Genomic DNA, 15,053 nt, shown 5'->3' on the forward strand with positions numbered 1-15,053 from the left:
GGGCTGGTGTCAAATGCCTTTGCTGCTTCTCCCCTCCTCTCCCGTTCCTCCCTGCCCTCCCGAAAATCAACAACTGTGTCAACAGCAGGGCTTGTGCTTGGCCCGCGGCCCGCGGGGCTGCCAGGCCCGGGCAGGTGCTAGCAGGGGCTGCTGGAGCCCCACGCTGGGAGCGGGCCGGGCCTGGCTGCCAGGCCTGTAGGATAAACAAGGCCGCACACAGGCTGGCCAGGAGGGAGAACAGGTGTCTCAGGAGCTCTGCAGACACAAAGGGCCTCTTGTCTCCTCCTCTGTAGCCCGGGGAACAGCCCCCCACCCCCCCCACTTGGCTCTCAGGCCCAGCCAGAGACCAGTGGCCAGGTCAGCCAGGGGGTGCTGGCATGGAGGGAAGGGCAGGTGCTGACCTCCAGACACTCGCCCCCCGCCCCCGCCGCCACAACTTGGTGCTTGTTTTTCTGCTTGAGGCAGAGGTAAAACCAGTCCATAGGAGGCTCTAGCCCCATAGGCAGGAGACCTGCCTTTGAACAGATCCCCTGGCCAGGAGGCCTCTGGGTCTCAGTTTCCCACTGGAAAGACAGCAAGACGCCGCACTCCTGCTGGGGCACTCAAGGAAGAGATGGATGGGAAATTGGAAAAGCACCTGGAGGTGTTTGGAAGAAAGAAGCACTGAATGTCAGGAGTGATGGAAGGTGGGACCAGAAGTAGGGAGACCTGGACCAAAGAATTTGGTGGGGGGGTGCCTGGGCGGCTCAGTTGGTTGGGCGTCCGACTCTTGATTTCGGCTCAGCTCATGATTTCAGGGTTGTAGGATCGAGCCCCATGCCCAGCGAGGAGCCTGGTTGGGATTCTGTCTCTTCCCTCTGCCCCTCCCTTCCCACTCTGCATGCTCCAGCTCTCTCTCAGTCTCTCTTAAAAAAAAAGAATTCCAGATGGGATTTGGGGCTGGAGGTGGGTGGGGTGAGACAACACCCTCCTCCCTCCATACCTTTCTAGGAAACAAACCTTTACTGAGCACCCACCATGTGGCAGGCACTGCACTGGGGACGGAGAGGCAAGGAAGAGTAATACAGGACCAGCATGGGCAGGCAGGCCCTGGAGCCAGACTGCCTATGTGGTCTAGTGACTTAAGCCTGTCTGAGGCTCAGTTTCCTGATCTGTAACGTGGGGATGATAAGAGTCGCTGCCTCACGGGGCTGTATGATTGTCAGGTGTGTGAAGAGATGCCTGGTGTGCTGTCTGTGGTCTTGCGAGGGCTGATTAGAGAAGGCTGTTCGTTGTCCCTGTTCTGGGTCTCAAATCTAGCCAGAGCCTGAGGAATACACAGGTAAACAAAGAATTGGAGTCCAGTCAAGTACAAGGGACCAGGGATGTCCAAAGACTCTGGCATTCCCTGGAGGAGCAATCAACTCTTCTAGGATTATCAGGGAGTGATTTTTAGAGAAAGGGCAATATCGGGTAGGGCTGTGAGGGAAGTATAGGAGTTTTCTGGTCAAGAATGTAGGAAGGGCCTTCTAGCCAGAGAGCCCAGTGGTGTGAAAGTGCACGTTTGTGCCTGCATTACAGGTGTGTGAGGATGGCGGCTGGGGGGGTGGCCTGGGCCAGGCAGAGAAGGGCCTGCATGGCAGGTGAAGGAGTGCAGCCTCATCCCTAGCTTGCTGCAGGGTCAGGTGCCAATTCTGGCCATCACTTTGTTTCCTTCTTCCTCCTCCTCCCCACACCAATACATCATGAATAACTTCAGTCTCGCTCTAGAACATTCTTCAATTTAAAAGCAGGATAGTTCAGTGAAAATACCATGGAGTTGTACAGTCAGAAAGTTCTAGAATTGAAGCTTTTGGATTTTGAGTCTCGATATTGGGCTGTTTGTCTAATTTCTTGGAGCTGCATTTTTCTTATCTGTAAAATGGGGTAATGGTGTCTCCCCTGTGGCAACCTATTGAGAGGATTCTAGAAAAAGGTGTGTCACGTGCTGATGCCCAGCAATTGCACGGTGAAGGGAACTGTTAGGATGATTCTCTATCTTGTCCAGGTCATAAGCCTTGCTGGACTTCGGTTTCTGTATCTGTCATGTGGAAATAGCAGTCTGTCATCTTCCTTCCATGATTGTCAAGTTGGACACGGGCCAGGCTGCCCCTTTCCTGGGCAGATCAGTCAGGCCGGGAGGCCCAGGACCCATGGTAGCCTTCCCGGGGCCCCATCCAAGCCTGCCGGGCCGAAGGGGGGACCCGGCCGTACAGGGGCTGTGGCTCCCTGTGGATCAGGCAGTGGGGTCCCTGTCCTGCCTTTCCGACGGGGACAAGCCCTCCAGGGGCCTGCTCACCTCTTCCTCTGCTTTGCTGGTGTTTGAGGTTTGAGGGTCGTTGCGCAGCTGGGGCCAAGGCCCTCCCTGGTCCAGCCCTTGTGCCCTCAGGCCTGTCACTTCATCTCTTGGAAACTCAACTTCTCCCATCTGCAGCTTGGGAAGGACTGTGTTGACCCCTCCTGGGGGAAAGCGAGGAAGAGTCAGATGAGGACAGTGACGGCCACTCGGGTAATGTTTGTTGCAGTTTCAGAATCCAGATGTGGAGTCAGACGCTTGGTCACAGCCCAGCATCTGCGCTCTGCGTCTCTTTGCCGGTGGCTCACCTTCGGGTGCCTGAGAAGCCTTGTGAATTGGGGAGGGCAGAGAGTATCTGACCCCCCATTTTGTGGATGAGGAATTTGAGCTTTAGGGACGGGGCCTCATCCAAGTGGTAGGGCGTCCCAGTCCCACGCTGGCTGTGGGTCTGCAGGGACGAGGCTGGCCCGTGTGGCGTGTCTGAGCCCGTGCAGACTCAAGTGGAAACCCACTCTGGGATCTTGCTGCAGAGCCCCCTGGCCTCCTGCCACTGGTTTTGAGGAATGGGTGATGGGAAGGGCTGGGGCATCGATGAATGTCTGGAGCCCATGGGGTCTCCTGACAGTCACAGGGAGCCCGTCCCGAGACCAGATCTGGAAGGATGTCCAGCTTGGCAGAGGCTACCATTCTCCACCTCTCCTTCCTCACCTGCCACCTGGGGCTGTGCCCAGTGAGGGCATTGCCCACCCCCCCCATTGTCTCTCCTCCTCATCCTCTGCACTCGTGTTACTCAGGTGAGGAGCGGCTGGGAGAGAAGGTGGTACAGAGGGAAGTGCTGGGAGACAGGATTGGGGACAAAGGTCTGGGATGCCCTGGTGAGGTGGCCCGGTAGCCTGGAGACTGCCTGAGTCAGAGCAGAGGGTGGGGGGGCAGAAAGAGCGGCAGACGTGTGGGTCTATCCAAGGACCATGTACATATTTACGTGCAATTTGCATATAACCTCTACCCTGAACACAATTTTGTAATCTCTCCCTGGGAACATTCAGATTTGTCTTTTATTATTGTTCTTTCCAAAGATGGCAGCTTCTGGCTTTTGCTCTTGTCTTTGCCTCCCCACTCCTGTCCCATTTACCCCCAGACGGCTCTCCACAGGGCAGGTGATTGGGAACAGAGTCAGCCTCCATAGTCTGGCTATGGGTCCTCCCTGGGGTGAGCCCAGAGGGCTGCGCCAGCCTCAACACCACTGCTCTTTATCGCCACCCAGACCCCTACTGCTCGCCAGCGGCCACCCCTCAGCTGTGAGTGGGTTTTGGGGCACCTTCCTGCCTGCTGCACAGTGCTTGGCACTTAGCAGGTGCTCAGCTAATCTGAGGATAAAGTGAGGTTAGAGACAAGAGGGGACGTTGGGAAACGAAGACATTCGCAGAACAGGCTCCTTTAGGCCTGGCTTTTGTGCCCGTGAAGGGCGAGGCTGGTGGGGTGACTGATCCCCTGGGGGTCCCGGGAAGGGGGGAATTGGTTTCCCACTCGGTGGCCAAAGGAGGCATTTCTTTCCTCTTCTTGGCCTTGCAGGAAAGTGTTGAGGGTGAGGGGAGCAGAAAGGAAGGGCCAGGCCTATTATTTTGTTTTTCAGATTGAGAATCTGTTATTAGCAATTTATGACACCCAGGTCTCCAGCCAAGCACATTCTGTTCTCCACGGTTGGGGGAAGACTCTTAAGGGCCACGTCGCGAGGCCAGACAGGAAAGAGGAGCAGGTCAACAATTTATGGTTGACTGTGTGGCGTCCTGGCCTGTGCTAGGGGATAGCTTTAGCGTGGGGCCAACTTGAGCGCAGGCCTGCGTGGGGAGAAGCCCTTCCAGACGGGATGGCGTCCCCGCGGGAGCCCAAATGGCTCTTGTAAGCCGGGCGAATGGGCCCGCCTCCCCCTCGCATGCTCACTGGGCCTTGGGCTCCAGATTTCTCTCTGTGAAGTGGGGTCATGGCTGGGACGCTCGGAACAGAGCCACCGCCGAGTTTCTCAAGAGAGGAGGTCTGAGAGGACCCCGGAAGGCGGGGAGCGGGCACGATGACCTGTGGAAAGTGGTGCACAAGCAAAACAGCCCAGCCTTTCTGCGAAAGTGCTGAGCTGATGGAATTGAGCCTGGTGGCCACGAGATGGAGCCGCAGATAGAGCTCTGTGGGTGCCCGGGCTTTGTGCCGCGGGGGGTCCCGGAAGCCGATGCGGAGGGCAGGGCCGCACCTGTGGCGCCTTCTCCCCCAGGCTGGCCTCCAGCCCCCCGGGGCTCATCGCTGGTCCCCAGTCCTGGAAGCAAGTCCCCTCGCTCCGCGCATGCACGTCAGCTGGTCCCATTCTTCCGCTGACTCCCCCTCATTCTCCCCCCAGCTGTGGCCTCTGATGAGAACGGAGCAGCAGTATCCATGCTTCAGAGGGTCAGCGTCTTCCGGGGGCTCCCTGGTGCCGAAGGGCAGGGACGGACGGGGGTGCCCCCTCCTCTGGCCTCTGCCTCACGGCTGGGGGCGGTCCAGGCTGCTTTGGGGAGAGCGAACCACTCGAGCGAGTTCCTTGCCTCCCAGCCAGGTGCTTGCTTGGTGCCACTGGATGGTTGTTGAAGGGCAGATTTGCTGGAAGGAGAGAAGCTTCTGTGGGGCTCTGGAAAGAGCCAGGGCCGAGATTGTGTGCGCTGGGCAGTGAGAGAATGGGCCTGGTTTCCAGCTGTGAGGTTTGGACGATTATCTTATTATCTTCCTCACACAGCTGACGGCCAGGCCGCTCATTCCCGAGACGGGTGACTTGTCCTCTGTTCTCTGACTTGATATCCTCCTCCCCAGCTAGCTCCAGGCCCTTTCCAGGGTTCCAGAAAGGATGAGCTACAAGATTGGATTTTGCGCGGGGAAGTTCAGTAAGTGTGTCTGGAGCACATACCCTGGGCCCAGCACCCGACATGGGGTTCATTGGCACCCCTGTGTCCTGCTAGGGCGACTCTTCACCGGGCACCTCTGTGCCAGGGGCTGTAAGGAGCGACGGTGGCTGAGCTACCCGCCCTGAGCCTTACGGCGTGGCAAAGGGGGCACATCAGCTTAGATCGCAGTTAGGCAAAGACCGCCAAGGCCAGAGCCGGTCAGGGAGCTAGGACTTGGTTGACAATGAGGAACCAGAGAATGGGTTTCAGAGAACTTTCAGAATGGCTAGCTCATTCATTCAGACTGAAACTTCTCTCTCATTGTTCTATGAAACATTCCAACAGAACCCTGTTCTTTTGCTTTCCATTCAAAGACATTTTTGCTGCCTCAAATCATGCTGAACCATCTGGTGATCGAGACAACTTTGCATCTCCCTGCCAGGGCTAGTGGGCTCCCAGGGTGTGGGGCTGGGGCTGGCGGCCCTGGGGGAGCGAGGGGGGAGGGGTATTGCTTTTCTTGGTCTGCCCAGACCCATGCTGCTGCCCTCGGCTTTGGTCCTGCCAGGTCCCAAGTCAATAAGTGTGGCCAACGTTCCTGGGAAAGCCAGCATGTGCTATTTCTTGACAAATGGGCAAATTTACATTGTTCAGGATTGAAAATTATCTTTTTTAAAGATTGTATTTATTTGGGAGAGAGAGAGGAGTACAAGCAGGGGGAGGGGGAGAAGCAGGCTCCCCGCTGAGCAGGGAACCCAGCTTGGGGCTGGGATCAGTCCCAGGACCCCAGCATCACGACCTGAGCCGAAGGAAGATGCTTAACCGACTGAGCCACCCAGGCGCCCCAGGATTAAGAATTACTAATCTCTAGAGGTCTTTTTAAAAGGCAATGGTCTGGTCTGATATATTTTTGAACAAATGTGATCCTCAGGGGATGGATAAGCATTACCAAGCCCTCCCATGTGAAGGGATTGGGTGAGGTGTGGAGAGAGGAGACCAGACCCTGCCCACAGGGAAGCTGAAATCTGTCCGGGGAGGTGAGGCAGGGAATCCTAGGAAACAGAGTGGCACTGTGGGAATAACACGTTTCAGCCGAGTTGGCCAGAGCTCCAGGACTGACGGAGCCATTTCTGCCTCCACAGCCTCGAGTTGGAAGGCTGTGAGGTGGAGTCAGATAGACCCAGGTTTGAGTGCTGGCTCTGCTTCTTCTGAGCTGTGTGATTTCCGGCAAATACTAGAACTTTCTCAGAGCCGAGTTTTCTCACCTACAAAGCAGGAAGAGATTAAATACCTACTTCACAAGGTTAAAAGGATTCAATCAAGTGATGTACCTATTATAGGCCTTCGTACAGGGCCACGAGTATAGAAGGCTCCAGTAAGTGGGAGCTGGTAGGTGGCCATTGTGGTGGTGCTTTGGGGCTCATGCTAGGGTGGGAGAGGTCCTGGCCTGCCTGGATGTGCGGACAGCCCTCCCTTGGGTCTTGAGCAAGGCCTGTGGGATCTGGGAAAGGGGGAGAAGCCCCTCTCCACAGTGTGGTGGGGATGGATTGTTGGCCCCGACACCTCCCTCAGCCTTCCACAGTTTTCCTTCTTCACAAGCGACACACAGTGCACTTGCTGTGCAGCCCTGGCCAGGTTGCTTCGCCTCTCTGTGCTTCAGCTTCCGCCACTGTGACCGGCTGCTCACCACCATGCCTGCGTGTTGGAAGGCTTCAGTTGAAAGGATTGACGAGGTGGGAAGTGTTACAGCCGCGGGAGTCTTACCCCCGTGTTTGCTGCTCTTATTGTTGCTGTGGTTATTCTGTTACTTGCGGGACCCATTCACTCCGCTGGCCCAGGTGTTCCAGAAGTTTGGAGCAGGGGTGGGGCTTGGACCCCCCATGCTGGTGCAGAGGCGCAGCCCAGGAAAGGGAATGAGCGGTGTGTCACGCACTAGCGGAGGTGGGGCGTCGTCCGGTGTAGCAGAAATGACTGCCCTGCTCAGAGCCAACTGCTCTTCGTCCTCGGCCTGGTGTCGTCCCTTAAGCTGGTCACTGAGGGGGGACACTTCTGCCCCAAGTAGGATGGATTTTTGTCGAACCTATGAAATTCACATGTAGTTGGGATGGCCCCGGGGTGTGAAACCAGCGCGGTCACAAACCCCAGCTGCTGGTGAGTTGTAATGAGTCATAGTAATAAACAACCGGCTACCAACCTTTGGACTCTGGGCGGCTCAGGAGCTGCCTGCAAGGACCTGGCGGGAGGTGAAGGCTGTCCTCCCACCACCCAGCCCTCCTGCTGGAGAGGGTTAATTGGGCTTGGCGGGCCTGTAGGCAGCGGCCTCTTTTCCAGGTTCCTTGGGCTATGGTTTTGGACGTGGGGTCAGGCGGATCTTAAATAGGATTCTGCCGCTGCCCCGTCTCTTCAGCTGCCTCATCTATAAAATGGGTCGTGTGGCCGCTGAAAATACCTGTGAAGTGCTGAGCTTGTTGCGATCACTCTGTGATTATCTTTCTGCTGATTTGGGCTGCAGCCGGCAAGTGGAAACCAGGGCCTTAGCGGCTCTTGTATTTCCAGGGCATCAAAGACCTTGGAGCCCTCCCCCACTTAAAATTTTATCTCTGGGAGAAGAAGTAATAATTCACTCCATGTGCAAATGGAAGAATTGAGACCTTGGGAAGGTGGATGGTGTGTCCGGGCCCCACGGTGAATCAAAAGCCTCCAGATCCCTTTCCCTTGTACGGGGTTTTATAAACCATCCAGGTGTATGAAGCGTTTTGACAGTTTTAGAAAGTCACTGTGCTGAGGACCCTCGCAATCTGGTGTGTGTATTTTGACTCCCAATTTACAGATAGGAAAACTGAGGCTTAGAGAATTAGGACTTGCCCAGGATTGCATCCTGAATTTGCCTCAGAGCTAGGGCTCCAGCTCAAGACCCTCGGCCTCCAAATCCAGTTCCGTTTCCACTGTGCACTCAGAACTCTCACCTGGGCCTGTCTGGACCCCCTCTGCAATGATGCTTCCCTCCATAAAGTAGATCTGTTAGGGTGGATAGTCATGAGCCGGGAAGGAGAGGGTTAAATTCTTCCTAAGCACCAGAGCTGGTTTTGAGCTGGGCGCCTCCAGTGACCCCATCATTGACCCCCACCTCCTGGGTCAGGGCAGCAGGCTGTGGGGGAGGGGAAACCGTGGCTCTGATGGTCCAGTGGGGGCTGAGGGAGGGCCTGGGGGGCAAGGGCAGGGAGGGGAAGCTCATCTCTCTTCCTCCTTGGACAAAGATGCCGGGTGGCCTTTTGGTTTCCATAGGAAGTCCCCAAGGGCCCCTTGGGGTGGGCTGTCAGTCAGCGTGGCCAGAGAGCACAGGCAGGTTTTGGAGACACTGGGATCCTGGGATGTATTCTTGATTAAGTGGGGACTGGGATATTTTCACCAAGAAAGGCACCAGTAATAGAAAAGGGAAATAGCAAATCAATCTTAGGGCTGGATGGGACTTTGGTCCCAGTCTGTCCCTCATCCAGGAGGAAAGGACGACACGGGTGGCCCTCAAGCCAGCATCTGGAATAAGGGGATGAGTCCGTGCTCATTTCCCTCCTCTCCCAGGTCTGTCTGTCCCGTCTGTCCTGTCCGTCCCCCAGTCCCCTGCCTTTGTTAGCTCAGACTTTCTGGTATATATAGAGCTTCTATTTGGACCCCTGTCGGCGCTGTGTCCTCTCCACATGGATGCTGAGAGAGGGCCTGAGCAGTAGGATGAGTCGCCCCGGTGCGGACCACAAGTCTTGGGGCAGATCTGTTCGGGAAACCACGTGTCCGGCCCAGTGCTTTCCTTGAAACTGCCACCCTAAGAAGGACACTGGAGGAAAGGATTTCCAGGAAGGCCAAGGACCCGACTTTAAGGGAACCTAATCTCTTCCCCTCTCCCCCTCTTCCTGCCCCCAGATCCCTTTCCCTCCCTGCTGAGGGGTCCTCCATACACCTGTCTCTGCCTGGCAGGTGGAAGCCTTTGATTGTTCCTGGAGGCGAGGGAGGCATGGAGGGGAAGGCCTTCTAGCTGGTGGGGCAGGTCTGGCACTGTCTGGCTCTGGCCTTTTCTAGACACTTCAATTAGTGATGTTAATTATGGCTTTGTGAGCATGGGGTTCTCCAAAGGCAGCCTGTCTCTAGCCCGCCGCTCCCCCGACGCCCGTTCTGACATTAGTCCCCAGTCTGTGAGGCTGTGCTTATTGCTCTTGCCTCTGCCCATCCGCAAGATTAAAGGTGCCGGGAAAGTATAAATTATTAGCAGCTTCATCTCGTCTTTTTTTTTTTTTTCTGTGGTGAAAGATGCAATAACAAAATTTATCATTTTAACCATTTCTAATTGTATGGTTCAGGGGCAGGAAGTGCATTCACGGTATACATCCCACTGTCCCTCTCCGGAATTTTGCATCATCCCGAACTGCAATTCTGTCGCCATTAAACAACAGCTCGCCCTTCCCCCTCTCCCTGCCCCTGGTACCGTCTATTCTACTTTCTGTGTCTATGAATTTAACTTTCCAAGTGCCTCCTATAAGCAGAATCAGATATTAGTCCTTTTGTGTCCGGCTTATTTCCCTTAGCATCATGTTTTCCAGGTTCGTCCCCATTGTACCATGTGTCAGAATTTGCTTCCTTTTAAGGCTGATAACAGTCTGACATATATATATACATATATATAAAATATATATTCTATCCACACACACACCACACTTGATCCATTCATCCTTCCATAGACATTTGGGTTATTTCCACCTTTGGTCTGTTGTGAATGATGCTTATGAGCGTGGGTGTGCAGTATTCCTTCAAGACCCTGCTTTCAAATCTTTTGGGTATATTCCAAAAGTGGAATAGCTGGGTGATACAGTTATTGTATGTTTAATTCTGGGCAGAACTGCCATGTTGTTTTCCACGCCAGCCACACCGTGTTACATCCCGGCCAGCAACTGTCCACATCCTTGCATCCTCCATCTTTAAAAAAAAAAAAATTGGGGCGCCTAGGTGGCTCAGTTGGTTAAGCATCTGCCTTCAGCTCAGGTCGTGATCCCGGGGGTCCTGGGATCAAGTCCCGCATCGGCCTCCCTGCTCAGCGGGGAGTCTGCTTCTCCCTCTGCTGCTCCCTCTGCTCGTGCTTTCTCTCTCTCTGTCAAATAAGTAAATAAAATCTTAAAAAAAAATAAATTAAAAAATTAAAAAATTCCATCATAGTGGGTGTGAAGTGGTATCTCATTGTAGTTCTCCCATCTTTTTAAGGGGAAGTCAAAGCCCTGAGAAATGCTGAGACAGGCCCTCTCTGTAGTAGAAGCAGTCAGACCCTGGGCCCAAGCTTCCGGGCCCCCATCTTGGCCTCCACCCTCCATCTTGTACTTCCTTTGCTACTCTGTCCCCAGCCCATGAAGAGGAGTCAGGTGAGGTCCTTCTGCTGCCTTGCTCTGTCCGCTGATTGTCAGGGTGCTTTCCTTCCCATCTGTCGCAGGAACGGAATGGCTGTGACCCACCGGAGGTGTCTGGAAGGTGCCTGACCTTGAGGGTGAAGAGAAGGTTTCAGTAATACGAAATTTCTTAAGAGTTGGACCATTTCAACCCTGTGCACTGGGTACAGAGATCACGGTGCTGTCATTAGAAGGGAAGATGTACAAACATTACAATTGATCTTATAAAGCGTTTCCAATAATTTCTGATTTTTAGGAACATGAAAACTCCCTCGGATAGACTGTTAAGGGGGCGGGGAATAGTATAAAACTTGCTTATGAGGTCAATAGTAGAAAAGAAAACTATGCATAGAAAAAAGATTTGATAGAAATCTGCCAAATTCTGATCAGTGGCCACCTCCAGATTGACGGGAAATGGTGGCTTTCACATTTCTCTGTGTTACCCTAAATTTTGCAGATTTCCTACAATGAGCACACATTCCTTTTACATTCAGGGGAAAAAATGATAAGAAAATAAGAATGAGTGCAACCATTCATTAGGCGTATGTGTTGCAAGGGACTTCGGAGCACACGGTTCTGCTCGATGCCGTGAAGTCAGACTTGAATGGGAAGTGAAGGGAGCAGGTGTGGAGGCATGGGGGTAGGTGGCCTGGAGAGGTGGCTGGCAAACAAAGAAGTGGTGGCTACAAGGGAGCTCACGGGCTGGAGCAGCCCCATGCCTTCCTGAGTGCTGCCCCTTGTTTCCTTGGAAGATACCTGGTAGGACACTGGCTTTGAATCATTTTATGTCTGTAAGTGGTGTGGGGAGGCTGCATTGAGCAGAGCCTGCCCCCCCCCACCCCGTGCTTTGACCTGGTCTCCTGATGCAACTGGCAGGAGGGAGAGAGGCCTGCAAACCCGTGAAACCAGGGCTTCATCAGCCCCAAGTTTGCCTTTGACTTATCTCAGATCAGCTGAAATAGAACTTGCCTGGGTCCCTTGACCTCCATCATGGGAACAGCAGAAGTTGGGGGTGGAGGACAGGCAATTCTGGCTCTCATCAGGAGATGACTTTCCGTGGTTCTTGAATCCTCAGGCCCACAGCAGAGAAAACAGTAATTGCTTGGGCAGTTGCTTAAACCTCCTTAAGCCTCTGTCCCCTCATCAGTAAAACAGATTATAATAGTAACTATTTCACGGGATTGTTGAAAATTAAAAGGGCTCATCCCCAAAGATGACACTTGGCATGTTGTCTGCTTGCTTCCTATTGTCTGATTGAGAGCTGGGTTCAGACACTGGACTGCTGGGCTCAGATCACCTCCGTCCCTCAGCTTCTCCATCCGTAAAATGGGTGTGCCCCAGATGGTTACTGTGAAGACTAACTAAATTAATGTAAGTGAGGGTGTCTCCAGCATCCAGCAGTGCTTGGCACATAGCAGAGGCTCAGTAAATGTTAGCTGTGATCAGAGGGGGTCTTTAGCAGATCTGTACCAGCATGTCAGCCAGTTGGTGGTGGCTGGCATCTGCCAACTCATCTGATTGTCCCAGGAGTCCCATCTAATGGGTCAATGCCCATCACTTGTCAGGTATTTTGAATATCCCCCTTATTATTTTATTGTTAGCACTGTGAGCTCCAGACATCAGGATCCTTACCAGAATCCTACCTCCTCCCATCCCTTTGCCAGATACGACTCTTTGGTTGAGGTGGTCCGGCTTCCATTTCCAAAGGGTGCTGGTGCTGCCAGGTGGGGTCCCGGGCAGACTGGGGTGCAGGCTACCGTGTGGGGACCACTTGATGAGCATTTTGGATGAAATCAGAGACTCACTATCATACCCCTCTCCTCCCCTTGCTTCCCTGCCTTTTTGAAAAGGAGCCAAAGCCAAGAAAGAACAACCACCCGTAAATAAAGGGGACCACGAAAATAACAAAAAGAAAGAAGAAATCTTGCTTTTGTGGCAGGCTTGGCTGCCGATGGGGTAGATAATGGGAGAGGAAACACGGCCTTTGCAGAGAAAAAGAACGGAACACTTTGTTCACTTGCAGAATGAATGCTGCTTGAGTAGGAGCTGCTGAATTGGGGTTTCCGATGAGTGAGCTTGTCTTGGGGGAGATGGTGGTGATTAGGTTTACTCCAGGCGCAGGTGGCCACCCACCCTAAGCCTGGGGTGGGGGAAGGGGAGGTAATGGGCGAGGCGGCAGACCTGAGCCAGTGCAAAAAGGTGAGGCCGATGTGTCCAGGTCCGGCCCGTGGGCCCCCCTCCCCCACCACTGCAGCGCTGCGGGCACCTTGTTTCTCCACTTGCTGCTCAAGCTGGGGAGCTAGATGCTTGAGCTGCTCTGGAAGCCCCCAGACCTTCTCTCAAGGTGTATCTACTGTGGAGCCTTGGCGGGGAGGCACATCCCAGGGAGGAGAGGATGAGGCCGAAGTGGATTTGCTGATTATTTGCAAGCCGGCCTTCTGGGTACAAGGCTATCTTCCTGTCAACACTACCTGGTTGGTGGCCTTCTAGGTGAACGGCATTTGTGGAATCCTCTTTCTTGTGCGAACTACCCATCTTGATCACGGACCCATTTTTCTGCCCCTGCAGTGAGTGGCTGAGGCAGGAAGAGGGAAAAGAATCAAGATATCTTTCCTGAGCCCCCCGGGATCTCAGGAGGCGATGTGCAGGTGCCCACTTGGAGAGGGGGCTGTGGGCTTATGGATGTGTGGAGGCTGATATTTGAAATGACTTTTAAGAAGGGTGCTTGAAATCTATACTGGTTTGGGCTGAGCACTCTGCCTGGCGGAGGTTCCCTGGAGGCTCATTCATTCATTCATTCAACCGCAACAAGATGAAGTACCCATCTGCTTGGTGCTAGGCATCCTGCTGAGTATTTCATATACACTACTTATTTTTGTTTAAGATTTTATTTTTTAAGGCATCTCTACACCTGACATGGGGCTCGAACTCATGACCCCAAGATCAAGAGTTGCATGCTGTTCCAACTGAGCTAGCCGGGGGCCGCTCCTATACATTACTTATTAATTCTCCAGCAACCATGAGAGTTGGGTCTTGTTGGCCCCCTTGACAGGTGAAGAATCTGAGCTGTAAAGAGGTTAAGTCTCAGGCATCCACTGGGCTCCTCCGTGGAGCAGTGGGAACCGGGTGCATCTGCTTCTCACCCTCCAGCTTCGGATTCTGATGAGTGGTTTGGCTCGGCTTCCTATATCGCCTCCTTACTCCTTGCCAGCACTCTATGGGCTATATATTACTAGTCCATTTGTAGGTAAGCAAAGTAGAAGACTTCGAAAGTGGTGTGATTGGCCTGATTTGGCCACTTGTGAGAGGGATGCTTGGGTTTGAACCGACTGTATGAGGCTCCTGAGCCTCCATGTCACCCTATACCATGAGAACTCTGTCCATGTGGCTTAGCCTTGACACCAAGCAAGAGCCGAGAGCTGCCCAGTCCACCCCGGCCCCAGTCATGGGCATTCCTGGCCCAAGCACTTCACCCGCTTGGGCTCTGGAGGAAATGAGGGAGCTCCTCAGGGCTGCAGAGCTGCTGTGTCGTCGGCTGGGGAAGGGCAGGCACGGTGGCATGGACAGATAAACAGTGGCGCTGGGGACGTGGGGTTGCCTTGGCACATTCGGGGTGCTTTCAGCCTGTCCACACTGGGGCCTTGGTGCCTGATGCAGGGTGGGCACTGGCCGGCGGAGATTCCAGGGTAGCTGGGGACGGCCCAGGCAGGGTGCTGAGACAGGGCCAGAGGGAGGGAGACCTACAGGGAGCAGATGGAGAAGGAGGAGGGTGACACGCCTCACTGTCCTTTCGGGTTGTGGGTCTTCTGTGTGTTTGGCCACGCAGGGGTGGGGGAGGCTTCCCCAAGGGCGATGGGGAGCGTTCAGGGAGCAAACTCTTTTTTTTTTTAAGATTTTATTTACTTATTTATTTGACAGAGACACAGTGAGAGAGGGAACACAAGCAGGGGGAGTGGGAGAGGGAGAAGCAGGCTTCCCGCTGAGCAGGGAGCCCGATGTAGGGCTCGATCCCAGGACCCTGGGATCATGACCTGAGCCGAAGGCAGACAGCCGCTTAACGACTGAGCCACCCAGGCGCCCTTTTTTTTTTTTTTTTTTTTGCTTTTTACAAACATCACACTGGGTCCTCTGAATAATTCTACAAGACAGTTATTATTTGTTCCAGTTTGGAGATGGAGAAACGGAAACCTCTTTGTGGTCCCACAGCTAGCAGCTAGTAGTATGCGATGGAGCCAGGCTTCAAACACAGGTCCAGGGGCCCACAGAAACCATTTTCTTTTGGCTGTGCCAAGCAGCACACTTCCCAGCAACGCCGGAGGGGCACCCCCGCCCTCCTTTCTCCCAGAGAGCTGGGGGCCCGAGAGCCTGGGACCTGCCAGGCCGGCCGGGGAGGGAGGCAGCGTGGGGAGGGGGGCC

The 15,053-nt window shown here is 54.1% G+C and overlaps 1 protein-coding gene across 4 annotated transcripts in view; it reads left to right on the top strand.

The window, feature by feature from the left end:
* SOX13 (SRY-box transcription factor 13) overlaps positions 1 to 15,053 on the top strand; it is a 44,920-nt gene that overhangs the window by 10,040 nt on the left and 19,827 nt on the right. Inside the window, exon 1 of one of the 4 annotated variants that reach the window (XM_081825036.1) lies at positions 4,632 to 4,652. The exons of the other annotated variants lie outside the window; for them this stretch is intronic. The gene's annotated coding sequence lies outside the window, so the exon portion shown is untranslated. Of the gene's footprint in view, positions 1 to 4,631; positions 4,653 to 15,053 lie in introns of those variants that run through there. 4 annotated transcript variants of the gene reach the window in all.

The sequence above is a fragment of the Leptonychotes weddellii genome, chromosome 6 (assembly GCF_054177405.1).
Source record: "Leptonychotes weddellii isolate Sample4059 chromosome 6, ASM5417740v2, whole genome shotgun sequence".
NCBI lineage: Eukaryota > Metazoa > Chordata > Mammalia > Carnivora > Phocidae > Leptonychotes > Leptonychotes weddellii.